Source organism: Protopterus annectens, chromosome 10.part0, assembly GCF_019279795.1.
Source record: "Protopterus annectens isolate FY-2018-M chromosome 10.part0, PAN1.0, whole genome shotgun sequence".
NCBI classification, from domain to species: domain Eukaryota; kingdom Metazoa; phylum Chordata; order Ceratodontiformes; family Protopteridae; genus Protopterus; species Protopterus annectens.
In genome coordinates this window covers 584953930-584978456 of record NC_056744.1, presented here as the reverse complement: position 1 = coordinate 584978456, position 24527 = coordinate 584953930, and positions in this window count along the sequence as shown.

The following is a 24527-nucleotide window of genomic DNA, read 5'->3' as shown; positions in this document are numbered from 1 at the left end:
GATCTAAAACTATACAACTGGTCCCAACTTTATTACCTACCCCTAGATGAAGCCACCAAACACTTTAACTCCACATTTTTAGAAATACTAAATAGGCATGCCCCTGAATGAACTACAAGAGTTAAGGACAAAGCAGTTCCATGGTTAACTAGGGAAACAAGACAAAAAATAACAGAAAGGAATAGAGCCTGGAAAACCTGGAGGTCCAAGAAAACCCCAAGTACACAGCAAGCATACCAACAGATTAGAAATCTAACCAAAAAACTAGTCGTGCAAGATAAAAGAAATTACTTTATTACCCACTAAAATCAACACATGAACAGCCCAAAAAAATTCTGGGCAGGCTTAAACAGGTTACTACACCCTGGAAAAAATCACCATCCCACACCCAGCAACAGGGTTAATGAAAGAAAACATAGCAGAATCACTCAATGCTTTCTTTACTGAGACCATACTTGCCCTTGCACAAAAGCAACCTCATACCAAAACCACTACTGTCCACCCCAAACCTAATAACAGTCCCACTTTTAAGCTACAACCCAACCCAACCTCCTACCTAAGAAAATTACTCTCACAATCAAAACCAGCAACAGTAGGAGCAGACTCCTTCCCCAATGAATTCTTAAAACTGGCAGCAACTGAAATAGCTATACCAATCTCTATCCTAATAAACAGATCCATCTTTGAAAGCTCAGTACCCTTGATCTGGAAAACTGCCTATCTTATACCCCTTCATAAAGGGGGCAATTCTTATGATATATCTAACTGCAGACCAATAGCTATCCTATCCCCACTTGCTAAAATACTGGAGAAATGTATTCACCATCAATTAATGACCCACCTTATTAATCAGAACTCATATCCCAAACTCAACACGGGTTCCGTCTCGGTCATAGCACAACCACTGCCCTGCTAGCATTCACTGATACCATTAACCACAACAGAAACAACGGTAAGCTTTCTTCAGCCCTCTTCCTAGACCTAACAAAGGGATTTCATATGGTTAATCATGAAAAATTAATCTCCCACTTTACTAACCTAGGCCTAGATAAATTGTCTGTCTCCTAGTTTAAAAACTACCTCAACAATAGGCAACAGGCAGTACTATGGAACAATAACTTGTCTCCACTCTTACCTGTGACACTTGGTGTACCTCAGGGATCTATACTGGGCCCCCTGCTCTTCTCAATTTTTGCTAACAATCTCCACTCAGCTGTAAATAGTTCAAACCTTATCCAATACGCAGATGATTGTACTATAATATGCAGCACCCCCTACCCTTGCAGACCTACACAAAATAACCCAGGAAAATTTTCACTCAGTCGAAAGCTGGCTTACTGCGAATGCCTTGATACTCAACCCCCAACAAACTAAGCTCCTCATATTTCATCCCTTAATCACTACTGCCCCCACCTCCTCCTTTACTATCCACTCAAAAAATGGGACCCCTATTTCACCTAAATCCCAGACAAAACTTCTAGGTATCACTATTGATAACAAGCTCAAATTTGATGTACATATTAATTTGGTCATAAAAAATACTAACAAAAAGCTGGGAAGTCTCTTTAGAAACACAAATCATTCCTGACCCATAATGCTAGAACTACAATTGCACAAACACACCTTCTCTCAACTCTACAGTATGCATCACCAATCTTGACCAACCTATCCAAAACAGAAACCAATAAATTGACCACCTGCTATAATCAGATAGCCACATTTGCCAACAACAGCTCCTTCAAAACACATCACTGCCAAAACCTAAAGCAATTGGGTTGACTTGAACTACCAAACCTACTAACCTATAACCAGCTGGTGATCACACACAAGCAACTCTCTCATCCAAGTATAACACCTTCATTAAGAAACATAATCCAACAGTATTCCTGTCCTAGGCAACTCCGCTCCACAGACAAGTTACTGTTAGCAGTTACCAGATCTCACAACCATGCCAGTGACTCCCTATACTCTTCTTATATAGCCAAAATCTGGAACTCCCTGCCTGCATCCATAACCCTAGAAGCATCCCTTTCTAAATTTAAAATAACTATCAAAACTTACCTCAGCAACAAATGGCTATGTCCCTGTTCCACACCAGACTAATACTTGAACCACTTCTATACTAATGTAACTCTTGGCTTAACGAAAATCTCATGTTTTACCTTCATAAAATTGTATACCACAACAGAAGAATGATGGCATATCTGTGTTAGTCTGCACTATGCATTGTTGTTTATAAACCTATTGTCAACTGTACCTGACTGATGCTTAATACCTTTATGTGTACCCAACTACATACCTAATGGACCTAGTTGAAATATGTATCCACAAATCATCTGTATGTCTTGTAAATTTGTCTCCTTGGAGCTTTTCTCCCCGGACCTCCACTGAAAATGGACATGTATCCAGTTGGACTATCCCGGTTAACAAATGTAAAATAAATAATATAAATAATAATAAAAATGTATTAGTAGTTTATTGCTTGCATCAGACACAGTCAGCAATGAACTAAAAGTGTGTCAGCTGCTGCATTTGCAAGGTAAGTCCTTAACCTAGAGTATATTCTTTAATAATATCATGGCATATCCTTATATTTCCTAACTTGGTACAGTAAGCAAGAAAACAGTGGTGCATTTGTACAGCAAGTACCTTAACATGTGACATCAGGCACCTACATTACTTATATTGTCCATTAGTAATTAGTAGGCCTCGAGCATGAACGATTCACACAGTCATACCTCTGACAAATTCTGATGTTCCCTGTATGGCCTCAGTTTAGCACCATACCTTTGTACTAGTAAAGCAATGAAGACAGAAATAAGAAAGTGATGCTACACAGGTACACATTGTATTTCATACTTCAGACTTGTTTGTGTCATAACAGTAACTGAGCTCCTCAACAAAAGAGGAGTGCACCATTGTTCCTGCCATAACAGTAACTCAGCTATGCTACCCCCAAGAGAACAGTATATGTGTGTTTTATGCCATCCAACCTGGACTTTATTTGTTGGCAACTGCATATCATATTAATCCCGGTTAATATTCCCTCACATGTTTAGGCCAATGATGTAGAATAGCTTACACATTGCATGTGTTAGATAATTGATGAATCATCAAGAAACACAGAAAGGTAATACAGAGCTGTATATTCGTAAACATAATTATGACAGGTTATGTTACCACTAACTGCTCTATGTCCAAATATAGTAAAGAGAATTAAATGTAAAAATCACAGCTGATGGTCTGATAGCAGTGTACATTCTGATGTAGCTGGTTGAGGCAAAGCTGTTTGTGTAGACAAGAGGATTAAGGCATCCCTCTTGCTTTCTGAAGCCTTAAGAATTCAAATCCTGACATACGCAGACATTTGTGATGTGTGCTATCAAGTTTTACTGTGTTTGTACAGATTTTGCATTCATGTTTCTTAATTTTAGTATCTTTTCCTGTTTGTGTTCTTTTAATTCCAGTTTTTCAGGATGGTCCACATCCCAAAAAGCAATTTGGCTAAGCTTGTTTTGTTTGGCTGATGTGCAACATCGTGGAAACAAGAGAAAACCAGATTTCCTAAAAAACAGACACCCAAAAATAGAAAATGGATACATTCGATTAAAGCTCCTAGCCACCTAGAAAAGCTGGCCTGAAGTACAGATGGGACCAGGCAATAGTAACAAACATTAGCAATGCATCTCTCATTTATGCACTGCTTTCCTGCACACAAACAGGCCTATCTCTTATGCATGTAGACTTTAACCATCACTAAAATCCATTGCTCATTGCGCTTTGGAATTATATATACAATATTTTATTATTGCTGTTTATTGTCCATTTCCTTTGTATAACATAAAACTAAATGTGGAAACATTGCAAACTAAGGGTATAATATAATATAATATAATATAATATAATATAATATAATATAATATAATATAATATAATATAATATAATATAATATAATATAATATAATATATATATTATATTATACAATATATTATATGTAACATAATAATATATGTTATGATAATAATAATAATAATAATAATAATAATAATAATATATGTTATGTACCATACATCCATTTATCCCCCCAACCACCCCAAACAAACACTACAACCCTGGAGTTTCATTACATTTTCTTCACATATAAAAATCACAATACAAAGTGTTATACATAATGTTGTGTGCTCACACATGGACAGGGCCACTTTGTGGTGGTCATAGCCTTGCTCTGCAAAACTCAAACAGCCATGTATGCTCAGTAAGGATACTTGCATTTTCACACAGCTAGGCTTCCAAATAGCTTACTGCTATTAGGCTACTAGCCTCAGATGTCACTATGAAGCTATGTACCAATGCAGGGCTCCCATCCTCTTGTCTCCCACATGGCCTGTCAATGGCTTCTACTATAAGTTTATCTGTAGTCCTGACAAAATTTGACTTGTGTCATCCCATGTGCAATAAGTACTGTATTCTGTGTCCTTAGATAGGTTGGGTTTCTATTCTTACTGAAGTGTGTGTGTGCGTGTGTGCGTGTGTGTGTGTGTGTGTGTGTGTGTGTGTGTGTGTGTGTGTGTGTGTGTGTATGTGTGTGATGGCATGGCTTGCCAGTTTATTGAGACTTTCATAAGCCTACACATCCATTTCATGCAAGCCTCCAAATATCTTGTCTCCCACATACCCTGTTGATGTCATCTACTATATGTTCACCTGCAGTCCTGTTAAAATCAGACTTGTGCTGTGGCACAAGCAATACGTACTGTGTCCTGTAGTCTGGGTACTTAGGTAGCAGTTCAATTCTCACTGTAGTCAATTGGGTCTGTGTGTGTGTGTGTGTGTGTGTGTGTGTGTGTGTGTGTGTGTGTGTGTGTGTGTGTGTGTGTGTATGTGTGTGAGAGCTTTTGCTGGACTTTAAAGTGAGCCTTTTACAGCAGCCTGTTGGACACTGTTATCTTGTCCACAACAGACACTGCTGATGCCATTGTCTATAAAGTGCTGTCTGACACACTCCAAGTTGGATTTGAGCAGTGGAACTTGCATTAAGTACTGTGTTTTGTAATGTGTGTACCTAGATAGGTAGGAGTTATATTCTCACTGCAGTCAAATCGGGGGGGGTGGCTGGTTTGTGTATGAGCTGTTGCTGGACTTTACAGTGAGCTTTTTACAGCAGCCGGTTGGACACTGCTATCTAGTTCTCAACAGGCACTGCTGATGTCATCATCTATAAAGTGTTTGACACACTTCAAGTTGGACTTGAGCCGTAGTACTTGCATTAAGTACTGTGTTCTGCAATGTGTGTGCTTAGGTAGGGGTTCTAGTCTCCCTGCAGTCAAATGGGGGGTTGGTTTGTTTGTGTGTGTGTGTGTGTGTGTGTGTGTGTGTGTGTGTGTGTGTGTGTGTGTGTGTGTGTGTGTGTGTGTGCGTGTGTGTGTGTGTGTGTGTGTGTGTGTGTGTGTGTGTGTAGCCTGTGGGACACTGTTATCTTGCACTGCACAGACATACATTTGTCATTTGTAGGTTATACATTAAGCAAAAGAAGCTGCTGTCTACAAATACAAAAATATGAACCCAGAACTGGAAGACCACCATCCTAAGCTCAAACAAGCAAACAGAATAACGTGTGCAATCTCTAACTCCAACCCTTATTTTTTCTTTTTTTTAATTATTTTTTCTTTCCCCCACAGCATAACAAGGAAGGCCTGTCTCACAGGATCCACTTGCCCCCACACCAGTGGCTATGCAATCTCTAACCCCAACCCTTATTTTCTTCTTTTTTTTTCATTTTTTTTCTTTCCTCCACAGCACAGCAGGGTAGACCTGGCCCACATGATCCACATGCTCCCACTCCACTGGCTATGGAATCAAGTCCCAGCACATCTGAGCCACAACATGGTAGCACCCCTTGTGTTGCTTCTGCACCACCTAGCTTCTCAGGTACTTCTGCCCTGGAGGACATGTGTGTTGTTCCCTCTGGGAGCAGTGGCAGAGGGGGTGATTTTATTACCCAAAAAGAACTGCTGGAGATGGTGCGTAGGATTGTGGGATGCACTGTGTCCACGTGTCTTCACCAGATGGAGACACTGCTCTTCATCATTGTACTGAATAAAATAAGGAGATGCAGATGTTAGACACTGCAGCCATCAGTGCAGTAAATTGACAGTGATGACAATCCAGTGGATGAGGACTTGATTCTCACTTTCACCCAACTTGACATCCACGGACTTGCAAGGTCCACGCCCTTACCATAACCATGGTGTTCACCCACCTCTTGTGTTCTTCACCACCCCTGTCTCTTCTCCTCTATGTTCTGTCTGTTAGCAATTGCTTCCACACCTATCCAAATCACCTGCCTCAGACATATCTGTGTCCCTGCCCCAACACCCCCCCCAAAAAATAGGGCACCTGTTTAAAAAAAAATGTCCCATATATAGCTCTCCATGTCACAGACATGTCTACTTGACACACTTGATTCCATCTAATTGGCTATATAACATGATTATGTTGTCATCACCTCTCTCTCTCTGTGGAGGTGACAGTCCAAATTCAGCTAATCTTCTGTACACATGATCAGTTTTTCAGGGCTCATTCCCAGTATATGTCATATATTCACAATACATGTATGTGTTGTCCACCCCCTAAGCAATAAATCCAATGGACTCAGTATTTTTTGCACATATATATCAACCACTCTACAAAGTGTAATATATAATGTTGTGTGCTCCCTCATGGACATGGCCAGTCAGTAGTGCTGGCAACATTGCTCTGCTAAACTCAAACATCCAAATATGCTCAATAAGGGTACTTCTATTTTTACACAGCTAGGCTTCTACACACCTAGGACAAACTGTACAGTTAGGTTACTGGCCTCATATGAACTTATGAATCTATGTGCCTATGTAGGCCTCACAACATGGTGTATTTGTCTTCAGTAAAGATGTATACACCTCTGACTTTGGTTCTTTCATGCTCGTTTTGATGTGTGAATGTGAAGAAGGCATTGCACCCCTGCATTTTCAGGGTGATCTCTGCAGCCTTGAACCATGTATGTGTGACTGCAGAGACAAGGCCATCTTCCAAGGTAAGGAGTTCTTCCAGTGAGTGCAGTTTCTCATTTGCACTCCTTACATTAAGCAGCATGACCTTCAGTTTATCTGTGGTGGATTCTTTTATATTGGAACTTTACTTCAGACACTGCCTAAAAAGGCCACTAAGGGGGAGACAAGCACCTTCATATAGTACAGTGAGGTACATCTCCAGTCACTCACTGCAACATGGACTATGACAGTCATAACAGTGCTTGTTGTTGAGAGACTTGAGTATGTGCATGATCTGATGGACCATGGCACCTGTCAGGCAGCTGACTTTGAACTTCTCCTTGTCCAGTCTGGCAAGGGGATATCTGTGTGTCTCACTATGGAGTCACTTATGAGAAAGACATTTGGTTTGAGGTGTTTTGCCTGAGGGGCTTATTGGCTGAGACACTGGTGTATTATTCTGTGTAGTGGATTCTGCTGGGTCTGCACTGTGAGCAGTAGGTTTACGCCTGGGAGGTCTCTGATCTTTAGATAGGTTTCTAATGAGTACCTCCACATATGTAGGTTTATGTGTTGTGAGCTTATGTGCAATAGGTAAATTGTGTGTGCTGGTTTGTTGTTATGTGAGTGAATTGATTCCAAATTCATAGTATAAAAACAGCTATCGCATGTTGTATTGTTTATTTTAGCAGTAACAGGTTGTCAGTATACACAAGGCAATTGCTTTGTTGCCTCAGGATGCCCATGTACATCAGGTTGCCTGGAGACATAGTGGGGAACTGTCCATCCATTATGGAAGGTATATACTGTAGTAACTAATGGAGAGTGGGTTACATGAATCAGGTTTTTGTATAAGACTGACAAAATGTATCTATTCTATGGAGGGCTAGGGTTACAAAAATGTGTCAATGTTTTGTAGTGCACACCTAAGTTGCTCACAGGGCAACACTGCAAGCTCTGAGGAGCTCTGGTTAACTGAATGCAAACATCCCAAAGGACAGTGTTGGGATACAAGTGAAGTTAAACTATTTTAAAAAAATTAAACAAGGGAAAGGCCAACAGTGAGCGTTAGTCCAGAAAACTCCAAGTCAGATGGGCTCTTAGCTGCACGGTTCTGCCACAAGGGTACAAGAGTGCCTTCTTAATGTAAGAGGGCTGGTTTTAATGCTCCAGTGATACCAAACAGTCTAGATTTAGCAAGCTTGAATCGAGCCTATGCCATCAAATGCAGAAGTCCTCGGAATCCAAACTGCAGAAAACTGCAATCACAACAGAAGAACAATAATGTTTAATAAAGCAGAAATCTAGTAGAATACTCCAATAAGAGTGCTGACAGCAAACCTTCCTAGTGTGAAATAAGTGGTCTGGAACACAAGTGCTTAAACCAGAATTAAGACACTTTCAGAATAACAGACACAATAAGCCTTCAACCAGCAATTCCCAGCTTAGAATGGTGTAGGTTATCCTCCCCTGCCACAAGAGTCTACAGCACAAATGTTCTTAATATAAAATAACTGGTTTTGAGGCCAAGTGCTTAAACCATAACAAAGAGAATGACAGCCACAATAAGCATTCAATCAGCAACTCCCAGCTTAGAAGGGGAAAGGCTACCATCTCCTCCCACTAGAGTGTAGACTACAAACATTCATAATGTAAGACAACTGGCCTGAAGCCAAAATGCTTAAACCAAAAGTAATTGGCTTAGAATCACAGTTACAATGTAATGTGATACCAGACAGATGACAATGACTGTTAATCTACCCACAGACATCATTGTAGGCCCTGTGTTATCTTGATGAGAGAGCCATGTGGTCTGTCCAGCTGTTGCATGTGTCTGGTGAGGTTACTGCAAAACTGAGCATTACACTCTATTACTGTTCTGATGAGCTTGACTACAGAGCTTTCATACAATCCTGATATCTGAATGTGATGGCATGTTTTATGATGTGCACCATACATATGTACTGGAAAACATTAAAGAGAAAGGTTATAAAGTAATGACACACATTGCAGTTCCGGACATCACAACCCTTACAAGAGAATACTCTAGAAAGTACTTTAATGATGATGCTATCCACTGTATCATTTGGCAAGGCAAATATAACAGACAGAATTATCAGTTCAACAACACAAATGCAGATATACTAGGCATGAATGTAACTATGCACCCTGTGCATCAGACAAAAAAAAAACTTTGTATCCCTGAATCCAAAAGAGAGAAAACAGGGATGCACCACAGTTATCATCACTTGTACAGGGTGCAGGTGGGTGCAGGAGGCCTAGGCTGACACAAAAGGTCAGTGAGTGTGTGTGAGTGAAAAAGTGAAGCAGGCAGGCAGCGTGTGTATCTGCAGGGGTCCTCCATATGAAAGTGGTGTGTGAGAGTCTGCATGAACACAGCCAAACTCAGTACTAGTTCTACATCTTGGTATGTTGGACAGGTGTGATCCATGCATGGTAGAGGTAGCAGTTTATCATTTTCACCTCCAACAGTGGAAACTGGCTCTGCCAGGAGTTACACTGACACCTCCACATCCGAGGTCAGATAGAGTGCTGCTAACTGAGCATGACCAATGTCAGCTGGATGTGCTCCCTTCTTGGGAATGCCCAAGACCATGATCCCATGGCCTGCCACATCTGGGTGTAGGCAGTGCACTCTCCAATGGACTTATGGAAGTACTGCCACTATGGGAGTGTGATTGGGAATGGCCATGTTGGCTCTCAGCAGATGCTGTGGTTGACCTATACCCACAAGGACTCTGCTCCTCTTCCAGCAGATGTTCCATCACAGAAACTGCTCATTCCATGACTGACATGCCTCGGTCCATCACAAGTACCCCTCGTTCCAACGTGTCATTCAGCCAATCCATTGAATCAGTGACACGGTGGAAGCAATCATGCATGTCATATTGCACTACATCCACAACCTTCAGCATTTGTCTGAAGCACCTTTCTGAATGTGCTTGTGCTTCCATGATGACCCTAACCATACATTGTGTGACACTGGAAGAGGCACCTGCAGCAGGTGGAGAAGGGACAGCAGGCCTCCTCCCAGCACCCCATCAACTTTCTGTGTGCCACCTAGCCAACATTTTGGCTATGGCCAGACTCAACAGACACTGAAGCCACATTAGCCACACTTACCTGCTCATTGTCATTGCCCTCCACCTGTCCTATATCTGTGGGCTCAGTGAACTAGGTAGGCATAGGCCTACAGTTGTGTTTGGGGAAAAAGTGGCTGGATGTCAACCTCTGTGTCAGATTCAACATGTGCACCCCCTGACTGTGTCTCAGTTTCACCATCATCATCATCATCAGCATCTGATGAGATATTGACATCAAGTGGCACAGGGTCCACACTCCCACTGTCATGATCACCTGTGATTAAAGGGAAAAATGCAGACATATCTTAATATCTTCACTGCTGTGGTGCAATATATGCTAAACAACTAACAGTGCTACCACTATTACAGACAGTATAGCAATACATACAACAGACCTAAAATGATATGTTAGATTAGTAGAAATTGATCTGCAGTATTGAAATAACTTGATTTGGCCTACCACCTGCAGCAGGTCTAGGGTGCTGCATTTCTGACAGTCTTGAAAGAAGGTAAGCAAGAGGTATGGCCAGAATCATCATATCTAACAGTAAGACAGGAGGTACTACATGTACTTCTCTCAATCAGCATGATGTGCTACTTTAAAAAGAATGTGACTGATAACTCCAAAAAGAGCTTATCACTGTACAAATATTCAAACTACCCCTCCAAAAAAAAAAAAAAAAAAACAAGTGACACAGAAGTAACTTTTATTTCCATTGTTTTACTATACAACAGTATTGAACTGGTCACACAACAAAGTCTACCTAGAACCTAGGACTGAGGAGTCTCACCCACATCAATGACATATTGTGGGTTACTCTGCTGTGAGTTGTCTTGTGTCAGAAGATTCATAAGAAATTCCTCATTGGCAGTGAGAGGTAGGTTTGCACCAGGCCCACCCTGGTTACCCTCTGGTTTCGGGCAACAGCAGCTGCACACCTCCATTCAGATGTGAGCATGTCAGTGGCCCTGTGGTACACCTGCTCATAAGTATGGCCATGGCTGTCCACTGCATTTATGTTATCAGTGATCTGCTGCCATATCTTGAGCCTCTCTGGCATATTGGGATGACCCCTTCCAAGAAGAAAAGCACAATGTTGTTGTACAGCTTCCACTATTATCATGTTTTCTGCTTCACTGAAGGGAGATATGTGCCTCAGTGACATTTTAGGTCTTAAAACAAAACAGAATAATAATAACATAACTATCACATAACTACAAGGTAGCTGTTACCAGATAAAACAGTTAAGATAGGCAGTCTGTAGTACCTGCTGGAAAAACATAACACATATCACATATGTGAACTACTAACAACATGCAGGATGCAAAACAAGGAAAGTAGCAAGGGCAACATATCCTTGTATGTGCCATAGCAGTAACTCAGCTGTGCCACCTCCACCAAAAGGACAGTCCATTCTAGTTTGTGGCATAACAATAACTTCTTTTTGCTTACTCACCCACTAAAGAACAGGCACATGAAACATTTTACTAACAAAACACATTGGAAATAATAAACATGCATTCAAAGGACCTGTTCCTGAAACAGTTCTACATATGTAACACACCGCTTACTATTTTCATGTATTATCAGTCATTTGTAGCTCTGAAATGACTTGACAAACATGGCCATGTCATCAGTACACTTCTAACTAATGCATACAGATAACAGTGTAAAAGGCTTTGGCTCACATTATTCATTAATATATTCCAGCATATGCATTATGTAGGTAATAAAATGACAGAATACCTGCTGGAGTTCAATAATACTCTGTAAAGATAGCTTGGAAAATAGTTTGTTTTGCTAAACATGTAGCAAATATCCTCATCATCAGTTTGGCTAGCTTCTCATTTGCTTTTTCATAATGCAGTAGATTATTAATGGACTGCATCTGTCTAGGCTGTGTTTCAGAAATGCTAATTACAGCATAAACAGCTGAATTGCATGCTAATCAACCAATCTGATGGAGTTATTCATGAAGTTATAAAGCAACCATTTAGACTCTATGCTGGTTTTTCCTGTGGATTTCAAAAGTAGTGAAGTACAAACACAGAAAGGCTACACAGACAGAATGTTAGGATTAATGTTAGCTGCTGCTGCTTAACTCCATTTGTACATGCTACAGGCTACAGGCAATGCTGCTGCCAATAGGTCTAGGCTGAGACAGAGAAGAATTTTCAGGCCACATTTAACTTATCACATCATACATTATATGGATATTGTAGAGTGCTTCAGGGTGGACAGGGACACAATGCCGGTACCCTGTGACCTCTGTTAGCCTCAAATCAAAGCCACAGCCTTTACCTCCCCATGAATTGGCTGTGTACTGCTTTCATCACACTGTTAGCCCTGAGCTAACACTGTGTCAACTGCTGCATTTACAAGCTAAGTCCTGAACATGTACTGTATTGTATAATAATATTATGACATGTCCTTGTATTTCATCACTTGGTACAATAAGGAACTACAAGGTGGGGGATTTGCACAGAAATTAATGTCACGTGACAGCAGAGACTTGTTTGACTTGTATGTGTCCATTAGCAAGTAGTAGGCCTCAGGCCTCAAAGATTCACATATTTGATACATTGTCAAAGTAATGATGATTACTGAATGCCCTCAGTTTGGCAAGATATGTTTGAAATGGGAAATCATAACAGAGAAGTTTGAAAGTAATGAGACACATAGTAGTTTCCAGCTTGACCACCTTCACAAGATCAAATGGCAGGATGCAAAGCAAGGAGAGTAACAAGAGCAACATAGCAGTTTGTGTCATAACAGTAGCTCAGCCTAGGTCCACCCCCTTGAAAGAACATTAAACACTTGTATGTTCCATAACAGGAACCCACCTTTGCTCACCACTCCCAAAACAGTAGTCTATGCTTGTTTGTAGCATCCAACCTTCCATTAAGTTGATGGCAAATTCATATCACATTTTAGCCAGTGAATATCCTCCCACATTTTAAGGTAAATACTATAGACTAGCTTACACACTGCATGTCTCTGAATACTGGTCAGATACATGATGAATGACTAAGAAACACAGAAAGGTAGGACACAGCTGTATATTTACAAGGAATAATTATATCAGGTTGTGTGATCAGTAAGTGCACTACATCCAAATATATTACATAGAATATATTTACAAATATCAGTTCATGCCTTGATATCAGTGTAGATTCAGATGCACGTGGTTGTGTGAGGAATTACATCATGTATTTGCTGCAAAGTTTTTTGTGGGGTAAAGATGAATAAGTCCCCTTCCTGTTTTGTGACAGCACATTGCAGTGAGAGTCGGAATTCAGACCTGTGTAGTTATATCTCATGTATACTAACAGTTTCTACTGTATATATGTCATGGATTTATTATTCACAACTAATTCTCCATTTTTATACTTTTTTGGGGGAGGGCACTGTTTGCATGGTGCTCCACTTAGCACAAATGGCTTTGGCTATGCACATTTTGTTTGTGTGTAGAGTGGCAGTGCACAAACCGGACAAATGGGCCACAAACATAGCAGACAGGACCCAGACAGCCACACAATACACCGAATGCATACCATTAATATTACTGGCCATTGTGCAAACACATTTCCCAGCAGCACACACTGTTGCTCAAAGTATTTGCACAATGGTAAGCAATTTACAACACTTTCAAATATTGCAAATCCAGAAATTGCTCACTCCCAGCAAGCAGGATACCTGCAATTGGTGGGAAAACATCATTCTACATTCTTGATCTCTGATAGGTATGGGTAACATTCTTGGAGAGTTTCTGAAATTCCATAGTCAAAGATGGGATGTCTAGGAGTCCAAAGTGTTTAACCAAACAAAGTTGCGAGGAAAAAACTACTTGTAAAACAAAAATACTGTGCTATCTTCTCTCAAAACAATAGAGGGAACACAGTATAATGCGACCACAGGAACGTTTATTGAAGCAAAACACATAAATTTACTATTACAATTAGCCGTATGAGTTAAGCGCTTTCACCTACAATCCTTAGGCTTCTTCAGAACTCATACATACAGTCAATCCGCCATTTTAAATAACCTTTTTGGCGCGAATTTATTCAAAAGAAACTTTTTACATTTGAAGTGCTAGAGTGCTAAAATGTAAATGTTATACCAACCAATTCTAAACTAAACAACCAGCTAAGCCTCTTCCTGATAATCACTTGCTACATTAAATATATACATTGTATTCACACATAACTTCGTATAATACAGTTAAATACTCTATTCATACCTTCGTACTTCTAGAAAAAATATACTTCTCTCAATTGTATTTTGCCTTGTATTATATCCTTCGATATAAACATCATTCTAATCTTCTGAATGTATTGTATATTTGTTGTATTATTAAATGTGTAGTGTGTTAACATAAAATTGATGCCGACAAAATTAAAATTATTTTAAAACACTAAGTTATAAAAAACTATTTGTGATGTTAAACCTATTTGTATGGTTAACATTAATATTATTGTGATGATAATAGCAAATGTTGTATGCTGTTATAATGTAATAATGTATTACGGGTGTACATGTGCAAACTGATCACAAATCCAACGGACTGTTGAATTGACAATACATTAAATTATATAAATGTTACTTCCAATCTCATATTTAGGTTATTATTAATATAATTTATGCCTATTCTAAAATAGCTGATGCTAAAAAATTATTAATTATAAATACGTATTTGTATAAATTAATATTTATCAATAAATTAATAATATAATATATTTATATTTATAAATGTCTAAAATGTAAAAATTTTTTATATCAAAATTAATTAAATACTATTATATGTGAACTAAATTTACTCTTGAAATCATATGTTATAAAAGGAGAAATAGTGACTGAAAAAATATAAATTTTTTGTTTTCTATTTTGTATTTTTTATTTGTTAACAAATTTTTAGTATATAATTCATTTATCTATATAATAGGGGTTTGATAGCTATTGTATCATTTAATCCCGGTAAGGTGGCTGCGTCGGTGTATAGTTGCCACCAAATTTCCTTGTAGCTTAATGCTTCCTTCATGTTGCTCCCCATAGTGTCCGATTTAATGTGATCTATAATAGCAAATTTAAATCTATGTTGGTCACCATGTCTCTCAATGTGCCTATACAAAGCATTGTTGCCATCCTTCTTTTTAATACAATAAGAATGGTCATAAATTCTTTTTTTGAAGGCCCTCTCGGTTTTCCCAACATAGTAAGCAGTACACAAATCACATTTTGCCATATAAACCACATTCTTTGTGTTACAGTTCCCCTTCACACTTCTAATTACTGTCTTATTGCTGTTCCCTAATATGATTTCTGTTTGACACATGATAAATCTGCATTGATTACAATTACCACATTTTTTGGTGGATGCTACTGATTCACTTCTTTCACTCTTAGATTTAGTACCTATCCCAGATTCTAAAATTCTTTTCAAATTGTGTGACATCCTATAAACAATGATAGGTTTCTCTCCCAATATCATTGTTAGATCAGGATTTACCAAAAATATATTCCAATGTTTAAACAATATCTCCTTCACTGTGTTGACATATGGTGTGTAAGGCAAAATAAAAGCCTTTTTATATTTATCTATGGAGTTTGTTTCAATCTCACTGTCCACTGGTAGACTAACTCCAAATATTGGACAATATTTAGTTTCCCTCTGAGATATCACATACTTTTGAACATCTCGCAACATAGAATTGCTATATTTCCTCTCCTTAAACATTTTTCTTATATGTTCTATTTCTAAAATCATATCTTCATACCTAGATGTCATTCTGGTCGCTTTAATGAGTTGACCTTTAAATATGTTACGTAACATTTTTCTGGGATGATTACTGTCATATTGTAAGTAATCATTAGAGAAAGTATTTTTTCTATAAATATTAGATTTAAAACCTTTTTCATCATTAGTAACAATAGTATCAAGGTATGGTAAACCTGCCCTACTAATATCATAAGTGAATTTCAAAAAATCACTACTATTATTTATGAATGACATGAATTCTTTCAGGTCTTCCATACTTCCTTTCCAAAGTATATAAATGTCATCCAAAAATCTCGTATAGTGGGAGATGTAGGAGTAGTAATCACTCTTAAATAATATTTCTTCCTCCCAATATAACATAACAAGGTTGGCATATATAGGGGCACTGGCTGAACCCATTGCCACCCCCTTGCATTGTTTGAAAAATTCTCCTTCAAATGATATAAAATTGTTTTCCAATACTAAAGACATGCAATCCATAATGAGACATATTCTGTCCCATTCCAATGAAGTGTGTTTTCTAATACTTTCACAAAACATATTTAACCCCTGTACACTAGGTATACAGGAGTATAAATCAATTACGTCTATAGTTACATATAAAAGATTGTTTGTGTCAGTACTTGTGGGGAATGTTCTTAAAAAATCCCACGAATCTTTTAACAGATGCGGTATACTTTTATATATGTCTTTTAACCACACATCTACAAGTTTACCTAAAGGAAATGTTTTAGCTTTTGTGCCTGACACTATAGGTCTAAATGGGGGGTTGGCTGCATCCTTGTGTATCTTAGGGATGCCTACTAATGTCGCCATTTTAGGATATGATACATTTAAATACTTATATAAATCATTATTAATTCGATTATCTATCCAAAATTCTTCCAAATAAGAGCTGATCCTCTGATAGGCAATGTTAATTTCATTCAAAGATATCGTAGTATAATTGCCTGTTTCAGTGAGGATGGAATGTATTTTGGACATATATTCCATTTGGTCATAAATAACTATCCCCCCTCCCTTGTCAGGCTTCATAATGCGTATATTATTATTTTTCCTTAAATTATGTAACTCACTTCTCTCTTCCTTAGATAGGTTGTCCCTATATTTAGTATTTTTTACTGTATCAGCCAGTTTGTACAGGTCTCTTGATACTTGTTTTTCAAAAAGTTCTACTACTTGGTTCATATGTGGAACAAAAGTACTTTTAGATTTTAACTTATTGTCTTCTCCCACCCCTGTAGTATATTTGTTTTTAGTATTGTTCTGAAACATAATAGATAGATTCAATTTGCGTGTAAATAATTTGGTTTCTATTAAATGGTCAACCAACCCATAATTTGGGGTAGGTATGAATTTCATACCTCTAGATAACAATTTATAATGAACATCTTCAACTTTAAAATTGGTGAAATTGTAGATTTTAAACTCACCACCCTTGAAAGTGTCTTGTGTGTTCTTTAAACTTCCTGTTTCTACATCATCTTTGCTAAAAATGTTGTTTTTTACTGGTAATTCCTGTTGTATTACCTGTAATACATTGGTTGTGAATACTGACGGCGGTGGTAATTCCTCCCCTTGAAGCCTGCTCCCTTCCAATACTGAGGATTCCAATTCCTCTGAAAATTTTGCTTGTGTCCCTCCTGATTGTCATACTGTTCATAGTTACCTTCTTCATAATATTCACCCCTTGTACCATTGTTCACTATCTCTTGTTCGTAACCCTGGTTATCATATCTAAAATCCTTATTAATTTTATTACCCCTATCTATGTTCCATCTATATACCCTATTTTCTTTGTATTGTACAATATCTCTATTTATTTTTTTGCTTTTTCTGTCATGTGTCAATTTAGATTTCTTTTCCACAATAGTGAACTGCTTACAGTACAAATTTTTCCATTCCTCAAACAATAAGTCACTTTCTATCTCTCCATTTAGTTTCTCTGCCTCATTAATAAGCTGTGATAATGCTTCGTCATTGTATTTAATTAACATCCTCATAAATTTGAATCCACATTCATCAAAAAAACAGTTAAAATCATTCATGACAGTTTCATTAATATTAATACCTAATGGTATCTTAAAAAATCGTAGTCCCATAGGGACTACCTTTAAAACTAAACATTTACTTAAATAGGCATTCTCAATTTTTAAATTATCCAGTTTGCACATAATATCACCCATCTTGTAAATTTTGTCTTTTAAAGCTAAATTATATACATTATTGTTAATGGGGACTCTTTCATTCCCCTTCTTAAAATCGTCAAAATTACAGTCACTATTTAAAAAATTGTTCAAATAGCCATTGTTGCTATTGTCATCCTTAGTCTTAATATATTTACAAACTTTTGCTTCAGTACCTTTATTAGCCATTGAAGTACCTACTGAGTGAGCGTAGGTCTTAACAGGCTTCACACGCTTGTGTTTAGTCCCAGTTCGCGAACTGAATTCTTCCTCCTCCTCAAAATCATAGATGGAAAAGTCGAATGTGAAACCAGTGGAATCCATTCCAATAATGTCCATAGTGTGTTTGGAACACTGCCCAGCTGGTAAGTCAATGTCGGCACTGTCCCCTGAATGGTTTTTACGCTTAGAAGATATTGTTCCTTCCGAATTACTTCCTGGTGTGGAATCAAGCCAGCCGGTTGAGCCGTTGTTAGTTTTTCCTTTTTTAGCCACTTCGCTTTCACCAAGCTGCATTTTGAGACTAGCACGAAGGCTAGTATCGCTCTTAAGAATACAGTCTTTTTGTTTGCTGCCGTAAGTAGGACCTGCATTAACAGTGTCTTTAAAGGGTTTAATTGTTTGCTCCTTAATGCCCTTACTAAGGTCTTTACTTTTGTGGCAAGCTTGGTTCGTGTCACGAATACAACTGTGACTAAAATTCTTGAATTCATCCTCCACTTTGAGCATAAAGGAGGTTAGCGTATTTGCCAAAAGCTTCAATTCACCTCTAATTTCCGCCAACTCCCCATCTCGGGTACCTCCATTGGATAAACAAGGTGTCTCGTCCTGCATAGTGGTCGGTAACACTGTTTCCCCCTCCATAACAACTGCTGAACCAAACAAAGTTGCGAGGAAAAAACTACTTGTAAAACAAAAATACTGTGCTATCTTCTCTCGAAACAATAGAGGGAACACAGTATAATGCGACCACAGGAACGTTTATTGAAGCAAAACACATAAATTTACTATTACAATTAGCCGTATGAGTTAAGCGCTTTCACCTACAATCCTTAGGCTTCTTCAGAACGCATACATACAGTCAATCCGCCATTTTAAATAACCTTTTTGGCGCGAATTTATTCAAAAGAAACTTTTTACATTTGAAGTGCTAGAGTGCTAAAATGTAAATGTTATACCAACCAATTCTAAACTAAACAACCAGCTAAGCCTCTTCCTGATAATCACTTGCTACATTAAATATATACATTGTATTCACACATAACTTCGTATAATACAGTTAAATACTCTATTCATACCTTCGTACTTCTAGAAAAAATATACTTCTCTCAATTGTATTTTGCCTTGTATTATATCCTTCGATATAAACATCATTCTAATCTTCTGAATGTATTGTATATTTGTTGTATTATTAAATGTGTAGTGTGTTAACATAAAATTGATGCCGACAAAATTAAAATTATTTTAAAACACTAAGTTATAAAAAACTATTTGTGATGTTAAACCTATTTGTATGGTTAACATTAATATTATTGTGATGATAATAGCAAATGTTGTATGCTGTTATAATGTAATAATGTATTACGGGTGTACATGTGCAAAATCATAACAGAGAAGTTTGAAAGTAATGAGACACATAGTTTCCAGCTTGACCACCTTCACAAGATCAAATGGCAGGATGCAAAGCAAGGAGAGTAACAAGAGCAACATAGCAGTTTGTGTCATAACAGTAGCTCAGCCTAGGTCCACCCCCTTGAAAGAACATTAAACACTTGTATGTTCCATAACAGGAACCCACCTTTGCTCACCACTCCCAAAACAGTAGTCTATGCTTGTTTGTAGCATCCAACCTTCCATTAAGTTGATGGCAAATTCATATCACATTTTAGCCAGTGAATATCCTCCCACATTTTAAGGTAAATACTATAGACTAGCTTACACACTGCATGTCTCTGAATACTGGTCAGATACATGATGAATGACTAAGAAACACAGAAAGGTAGGACACAGCTGTATATTTACAAGGAATAATTATATCAGGTTGTGTGATCAGTAAGTGCACTACATCCAAATATATTACATAGAATATATTTACAAATATCAGTTCATGCCTTGATATCAGTGTAGATTCAGATGCACGTGGTTGTGTGAGGAATTACATCATGTATTTGCTGAAAAGTTTTTTGTGGGGTAAAGATGAATAAGTCCCTTTCCTGTTTTGTGACAGCACATTGCAGTGAGAGTTGGAATTCAGACCTGTGTAGTTATATCTCATGTATACTAACAGTTTCTACTGTATATATGTCATGGATTTATTGTTCACAACTAATTCTCCATTTTTATACTTTTTTGGGGGAGGGCACTGTTTACATGGTGCTCCACTTAGCACAAATGGCTTTGGCTATGCACATTTTGTTTGTGTGTAGAGTGGCAGTGCACAAACCAGACAAATGGGCCACAAACATAGCAGACAGGACCCAGACAGCCACACAATACACCAAATGCATACCATTAATATTACTGGCCATTGTGCAAACACATTTCCCAGCAGCACACACTGTTGCTCAAAGTATTTGCACAATGGTAAGCAATTTACAACACTTTCAAATATTGCAAATCCAGAAATTGCTCACTCCCAGCAAGCAGGATACCTGCGATTGGTGGGAAAACATCATTCTACATTCTTGATCTCTGATAGGTATGGGTAACATTCTTGGAGAGTTTCTGAAATTCCATAGTCAAAGATGGGATGTCTAGGAGTCCAAAGTGTTTGTTGGAGTCCTAGTGAATGAACATGGGCCCAGGCTGTTGCAGAGGGACTATTGTAGATTGGATTACAAGGCAATGGCATGAAATAGTCTGGCTCAGGCTCTGTCCAGTGCTACTCGCATCCTCCACACTGGTGAACAATGTAGGAACCACTACAGAGACCTCATGATGAGGAAGAGAGATACCCTTGAGTGTTCGATTGAGGAATGTAGGACTGGAGCACCCTACAGATGTGTATCACTTACAGAGACTACTTGTCAGAGAAAAAAGCTGGATATAGTCAGAACTGGTATGCTTAATGGTATTCTGTTGTGTTCTGTTTTTTTTTTCCCACAGCCATCACAGACCGGGAACTGAATGTGAAAACCCATGCCACTAGATTGGCATGGGTGTGAGATGCATGTGGTATTTATGCATTCTAACAGTGGGGTTGCATTTATTTGGTACTTATACAGCTGTATCAAATTAAGCATTCGTTTCTTAACTGTAATACGAAAGTATGCATGCATTACTCTGGAGGGCAAAACAACAGATCATTATTATAAAGTAGTCATAGGTTGTGCCTTCAAAATCCACACTTCCCAAATATATATATATATATATATATATATATATATATATATATATATATATAAGATTAAATATGTTAAGGTTTCATCAGTATTGCAATGTAACATTAGAGTTCTAAAGCAGTGTCACAACTGGGTTGCTGTAAACTGTAACCAGTATACTTGGATCATGCATATGTGAAATGTATGAACACATCAAAGATTGCTTACTGCAATCTGTAGTATATTGTGCATCTGTTCGAAGCTGGGTAGTCTGAACAGTAAACACAGGTATTTGCTAGGTGTTTGTAGTGTTAAAAGTAAAGGTAACAGAGTAAAGTAAAATAATTGTATCAATGCTTTGTATGTCACATATGAAGTTACTAATATTCTCCTTGTTTTTCACTCACCCCAAACATTTTTTCTCTATTTTGGGGGAGGGTATTATTTTTGGGATTTTTGTGTTTACTTTTTTATCTTTTGTTTTTCCCATAGCACAGCAGGGTAGGACTGCCCCACAGGATCCACCTGCCTCCCACTCCACCAGCTACAGCACCACTGCTGAGCACATCTGGTGCAAAAACTGGTAGCACTCCTTCTGCCACCTCTGCACTTTCCTGCCCTCAGATTGTTCTGCCCTGGAGGATAGATATGTGGCTCCCTCTAGGTGGAGTGGCAAAGGGGGTGAGTTTGTCACCCATGACAAACTGCCAGGGATGTTGCATAGGATTGTGCACAACACTGTTGGTGTGCACCTACACCAGCTGGAGATACTGCTATCCATCATTGTATTAAATAACATAAGGAGAAGAAGATGTCAGACACCACATCTATTGGTGCAGTGAGATGACAGTGATGACAGTCCACTGGGTGAGGACTTGATTCTCGCTTTCCCCCAACTTGACATCTATGGGTTCGAGATATCACCGCCCTTACCCAACCATGCTGTTCATGCACCTCATGTGTCATTTACCATATCTGTCACTTGTCTTGTTTTTCTTGTCTGTCTGCTATTGATTCCTCACCTGCCCAACTTACCACACCCAGACATTCCTACAGCCCTTCTCCAACTTTCCTTTCTCTATCAAAAAAAAAAAAAAATGGGCAGCTGTCCCAAAAAAAATCTTTCCATACATAGCTCTCCATTTCACACACATCTTCATAACACAGATGATTCTGTCCATTTTTCTATACAACTGATTCATAGGTTCATAGGTTGGTACTAGGCTATCAGCCCTAGTGCCTATACAAGCCTAGCCATAACAATTCCCTGGCTATTTCTTCCCACACTATTTACTTCCCTGGACCCCTGTCTAGCAGGGTGACTGACGTGATCCCCGGGGTGAATTTCCTTTTTCCCATCCAATCATCAAGGTTCCTTTTGAAGAGGACCAAAGAGGCACTCTGCTTGACATGTATGGGCAATCTATTCCAGAGTCTGGGGAGTCTCTGGGTCAGGAACCTATCCCTCCAGCATGTTTTGTTTATTGTGATGACAAGGTTTAGATCCCTGGAGCGTGTGGCTCTGAGGGATTGTCTTGTTGTGGTCACCCCTCTCTCTGGAGGTGGCAGTCCAAATTCAGCCAAATTTGTATGTTTTATTCTGGAAGAAATGGATGGTTCTTTCCTACATCCTTCCTGCACATTCCTGCTTTGTTTTCACTTTGTGCATGCCCCAAGCTTGCTCTCCTTTTCAGCACTTTCCTGTCTTCCCCTTTTATTTTCTTTAAAGAAACATTGCAGATGGTGTGCCTTGCGCATTGATGTATAGTTACACCAAAACCACATGTAGCTACAGCAAAACCATTTCAAAGTATTACATTGTTGAATTGGAAACCAATACCATCTAGCCATATTTTAGAGACTCCGTAACAACTACCACACTTCAGAATTTGGATTTAGAAGTAAAATTCTTTGATACTGTTAACATACACCTGGATTCGAACCAAGTACCTTTTAAACAGAAAAATACATGTATCATTACCAAGTGTATTTTACAGACTGTATAGCAAATGGCAGAATTAATTGCTGCTTTATACAGCCGCTAGTTAACTGAATCTCTTGCTGTGAAATGACTGCACTTAATGCTGTGATAAGTTCCTTTTTGAGGAAATGGTTTAGCTATTAATGTATTTTGTTAGTAGCATTGCTTATTAATGCTAAGTGATGTGCAGCATCACACACTATATAACACTACTGCTGTACAAGACTAAATGAGTATCGTGCAATAATGCTTTATAAAACATTTTAGGGGATCATGCAATGCTGGTTCATTGACATTTAATAAAGAAGATACAACATTAGGGATATGGGTAACAAGCATGGGGAAGTACAAAGGAAAATATTTCCTAAATGGTGTTACTTGCTACTGATTGTATTAAATGCATCTGCAGTCTAATTGACTCTGTGGCAGTCAAACAGTGGTGGAAGTAATACTTGTAAGATACTTTAAATATATTTACTTATACTGCTACCTTTTACTGTTGTTGCATGTTAGTACGCATTGCGCACCATCACACAATATTTCTTTAAAGAAAAGAAATGGCAAAGACAGGAAAGTGGTGAAATGGAGAGCAAGCAGGAGAATGCACAAAGTGAAAACAAGGCAGGAATGTGCTGCCATGGGATAAGTGAGATGGATATCTACTATCTTAGTAGTTATTGTAAGGTTCTTGCTAACTGTAGCACGGCACTGTTTACTGTGCACAATATTAACTGAATGCATCCAGTTCATGTGTGGGGCTGTCTGGGTTCTGTCTACAACCTGTGTGGTCCATTCCTTCAGTTTGTGTGCTGCTGTCCTTTACACAAATCAGCTGAGCATAGCTAAACATGTTTATGCCAAGCACTGCATTGGGCAAACACTGGAAATAAAAAACAAAACAATTAAAAAAGGATAAAAAATAAATTAAAGCACAAAAGGCAGACTGTCCACTGTTTTTCAGAATGTCCAGCTATTTGCATAATATATTTCACCTGTTCCTTGTAAAATTGTTGGTTTATTGTGAAATCACTGAAGAACACAGTCAATATGTAATGACATATACATTTCTATTCCTTACTTCATGTCTTTCAGTAAATGCATGCTTGCCCTTACTTATGAGGTGGGCCAT